The sequence below is a fragment of the Montipora foliosa genome, chromosome 11 (assembly GCF_036669935.1).
Source record: "Montipora foliosa isolate CH-2021 chromosome 11, ASM3666993v2, whole genome shotgun sequence".
In the NCBI taxonomy this organism is placed as follows: Eukaryota; Metazoa; Cnidaria; class Anthozoa; order Scleractinia; family Acroporidae; genus Montipora; species Montipora foliosa.
In genome coordinates this window covers 7,259,117-7,264,116 of record NC_090879.1, presented here as the reverse complement: position 1 = coordinate 7,264,116, position 5,000 = coordinate 7,259,117, and positions in this window count along the sequence as shown.

The window sequence follows — 5,000 nt, the reverse complement described above, 5'->3', positions numbered from 1 at the left end:
CTGAATATTCATCAAATGAATATTCATTACGCTGAAAGGGAAACAAGTCTGCCTCTCCGCTTCTATTTTCCCGCCCGCCCGCCCACCCTCCCTCCCCAAAAACCCGCGTTTTCGAACTTTGCGTCTCCAATTACCGCGTTTTATGAAATAATTTCTTCAAGACGCAGACTTGGTGCAAGTCTATCGGTAGTTCAGTGAATTAATCTCCTTAATCCCTCAATGAATTTACGCTAGCAAACACGTAGCAACACTTGCATTATGAATATGCTACATTTATCTCTTCTTGCATAAAGAGAGATTCTTGGTGAAAACCCTTTGTTGAACATTGGGTGTATTAACTACGAGATTAGATCAAACGCTTGATATGCTGTGCAAGCAATATACACTTTGGAATTGGAATTGAATATTCCCAAGCGAGTGATGAACATTTGTAAAATATTAAAGAAAAAAAACGTTCACAACCTTTAAATTGTTTGTCTGGTTGCTGCACGCATAGCTTTGCGCTCCCCCCTCTTGTCTAACTTTTCGGTGGATTATATGAAGACGGCCAAATTCGAAATCTTTGTATTCGTGGTGATAATCAGTCCAAATTTGCCTATCCGCGTATAAAAAACTGGTTTTGGTAAGTTAAAGATATGAAAACATTATATCCGAAGTATTTGAGTAACCGCTTTGTGCAAATAAGAAGGCCATTTTATGCAAGTAACAAAAACTGACGCGCTCAAGGCCTGTGGTTAAGAGGGAGCATGCAGGTAGCCTATTTTTTTTCCAATCCAATATATTTTTGCAATCTCATGGCATATCCAAGTCACTTCTAGGACCCGTTAAATACAAAGGCAATGTGATTCAGCTGTAGGTTCACTGAATTACAGTAAAAACCCCGCAACTAAGAACTAAAATTAGAACGCTGTTAGCCTCAAATTTTGGATTTTATACCCCCTATAAAAAGAACCTATTTATAGCCTAAAAATTGAAAACAGGTTCTTATTTTCTAAAATCATACTAGTACGTTACAACTGCAATGCAAGAATCCTATTTGAAGAAAAAATCAGATTCTCATTACTGTAAAAATGAATTTACTTTTTTTATGTATCAAAAAAGAGTACAAATATTTCTCCACAATTTAAGAACCTATTTCAAGAACCGAAGTAGCCTAAAATGTTGTTAAGTACCATGTATATAGAGAACCTGTTTAGGCTACTTTACAAAAATGTAGGTTCTTAGTTGCGGGTTTTTATTCTATCATCTTTCTCCACTTTCTTAGGTTCGATCTCTTACTTTTAATGATGATTAGCCAGCTGCCTTTTTTCACAAGCTTTAACAAATCAAACCCTTTCAATGTTTTTTCCACAAAAAAGCTGTTAAAATGAAGTTGCAAAACTGAATCGCCGTTTCTTTCTCGGCTATTTGCTAGTTATGTAGTGTGGAAAATTGCTATTCTTATGGGAAAAAATATTCTTGAATCTCTCCTTCAAATGTGGGCTCTCTTGGAAAGAGGAGAAAAGTTGTCCGCGCGCTTGATGATAGAAAACCTAACAGATTGAATGTTCAGGCCAAAGCTTTTGCAGACGCTGCGCATCAGCTGTCCATGAAATACAAGGAGAAGAAATTGTTCCAGTGGTCAGGGCAGATGAGCACGTGAGCAGTAGAGCTGGCCAAATCTTCAGTGCTACATTTGGAAAGCTTAGGAACTTTGGCTTTTCTTTTTTAGAATTGCGTTTGAAGAACTACAGAATACTGTCATGAAACCAAGAAGGTCTTGAATTTCCTTCAACTGTGGGGCTGCTTATGGAAAGAGGAGTAAAAGTTGTCCGCGCCTTGAGAGATAAAACCTAACAGATGAGATGTTCGAGGCCAAAGCTTTTGCAGACGCCGCGCATCAGCTGTCCAGTGAGAAATACAAGGAGAGAAATGGGTATACAGGTCTAGGCAGATGGCACGTGAGCAGTAGGAGCTGACCAAATATCTCAGTGCTACACATTCTGGGAGGTTTAAACTTTGGCTTTTCTTTTTTAGAACTTGCTTGTGAAGACTTACAGAATAGTGTCATGAAATCAAAAACCTCGTTGATGCGTTCAATAGTTTTTGTAAAAAAAATAAATTGGTAATGTACTTTGGTTTCAATATTATTAATTGCTAGAAGGTTTGACCTGAAAAGGTGTGACCATTCTAGCACCAAAAGACTGGTGTTGTTGCACCGCAATGCTCTATTTGCAATCAATTTAGCTAAATTGAGGGAAACTGAAATGAAACAGAACACAATAATTGTTCACTGAAAAAAACTTTACGCCACATCTTTAACTATGATAACAGCGTTAGACGACACGGAGGTACAGAACAGGACCTAGAATGGTCACACCTTTTCAGGTCAACCTTCTAGCAATTAATAAAATTGAAACCAAAAGTATTTACATTTTATTTTTTTCTACAAACTATTGAACGCATCAACGAAGTTTTTGATTTCATGACAATTCTGTAGTTCTTCACAAGCAAGTCTAAAAAAGAAAAGCCAAAGTTTTAAGCTCTCCAGAATGTAGCACTGAGATTTGGCCAGCTCTACTGCTCACGTGCCATCTGCCTAGACCTGGTACCATTTCTTCTCCTTGTATTTCATGGACAGCTGATGCGCGGCGTCTGCAAAAGCTTTGGCCTGAACATTCATCTGTTAGGTTTTTTATCTCAAGCGCGGACAACTTTTCTCCTCTTTCCATAGAGCCCACAGTTGAAGGAAATTCACGACCTTCTTGGTTTCATGACAGTATTCTGTAGTTCTTCACAAGCAAGTCTAAAAAAGAAAAGCCAAAGTTTAATTTTTCCAGAATGTAGCGAAAGAGCTTTTTTGGCCAGCTCTAGTGCTCACGTGCCATCTGCCCTGACCCCTTACCATTTCTTCTCCTTGGCGCTTTTCATGGACAGCTGATGCGCAGCGTCTGCAAAAGCTTTGGCCTGAACACATTCATCTGTTAGGTTTTTATCTCCAGCGCGGCAACTTTTCTCCTCTTTCCGTAAGAGCCCACACTTTGAAGGAAATTCAAGATTTTTTATCCCATAGGAATAGCATTTCCACACTACATAAGTAGCAAATAGCCGAGAAAGAAACGGCGATTCAGTTTTGCAACTTCATTTTTAACAGCTTTTTGTGGAAAAACATTGGAAGGGTTTTGATTTGTTAAAGCTTGTGAAAAAAAGGCCTGGCTTCATCCATTAAAAGTAAGAGATCGAACCTAAGAAAGTGGAAGAATGATAGAATAAAAACCCGCAACTAAGAACCTACATTTTTGTAAAGTAGCCTAAACAGGTTCTTATATACATGGTACTTAACAACATTTTAGGCTACTTCGGTTCTTGAAATAGGTTCTTAATTGTGGAGAAATTTGTACTCTTTTTTTATACATAAAAAAAGAAATTCATTTTTACAGTAATGAGAATCTGATTTTTTCTTCAAATAGGATTCTTGCACTGCAGTTGTAACGTACTAGTATGATTTTAGAAAATAAGAACCTGTTTTCATTTTTAGGCTAGGCTATAAATAGGTTCTTTTTATAGGGGGTATAAAATCCAATTTTAGGCTAACAGGTTCTTTATTTTAGTTTCTTAGTTGCGGGTTTTTACTGTAATTCAGTGAACCTTACAGCTGAATCACATTGCGCTTTGTATTTAACTGGTCCTAGAAGTGACTTGGATATGCCATGAGATTTGCAAAAAATATTGGGATTGGAAAAAAAATAGGCTACCTGCATGCTTCCTCTTAACCACAGGCCTTTGAGCGCGTCAGTTGTTGTTTACTTGCATAAAATGGCCTTCTTATTTGCACCAGCGGTTACTCAAATTACTTCGGATATAATGTTTCATATCTTTAACTTACCAAAACCAGTTTTTATACGCGGATAGGCAAAATTTGGACTGATTATCACCACGAATACAAAAAGATTCGAATTTCGCCGTCTTGATATAATCCACCGAAAAGTCAAGACAAGAGGGGAGCGCAAAGCTATGCGTGCAGCAACCAGACAAACAATTTAAAGGTTTTGAATACGTTTATTTCTTTAATATTTTACAAATGTTCATCACTCGCTTGGGAATATTCAATTCCAATTCCAAAGTGTATATTGCTTGCACAGCATATCAAGCGTTTGATCTAATCTCGTAGTTAATACAATGTTCAACAAAGGGTTTTCACCAGAATCTCTCTTTATGCAAGAAGATAAATGTAGCATATTCATAATGCAAGTGTTGCTACGTGTTGCTAGCGTAAATTCATTGAGGGATTAAGGAGATTAATTCACTGAACTACCGATAGACTTGCACCAAGTCTGCCTCTTGAAGAAATTATTTCATAAAACGCGGTAATTGGAGACGCAAAGTTCAAAACGCGGGTTTTGGGGAGGGAGGGTGGGCGGGCGGGAAAATAAGAAGCGGAGAGGCAGACTTGTTTCCCTTTCAGCGTAATGAATATTCATTTGATGAATATTCAGCGTTCTTTTTCGTTGTGTACTTTGCAATTAAAAAATACACTGTGTGCTTGATCGGATTACCCGGGGTAAACCAAAAAGAACAATAATTATGACTCATATAGCATAAATTATGTTAATTATTACAAATTAAACTGCAATGAGCAAATTAGCTGTGGCGTTTAAGCTCCCGCCTCCGGTTAAAAAATCAACCGGTAAATTTGGCGCGCTGCAAGGGAAACAAGTCGCCTGCCTCTCCACTTCTTTTTTCAGCCTCGATTGTCAAGAAGTTCTGCCGGAGCCGAAATAACAAAGATTTCCGAAACGCGGTAGGCAAAAGCATTTAAATCATTAGCATTTAACAAATTCGCAAAAACACTTAGCCTGGTGTGGTTTAATGCAGAACGGTGGAAAGTTTAAAGGTTAAAAACACCCTGAAGTCGCTGAAATACACTAAACTTTTTTTAAACATTCCAGTTTGTTGGCCATATTGCTTGAAATATTTAGCATATTTAATGTGTCGTAAATTCATTCACAGCCAGAAATTAT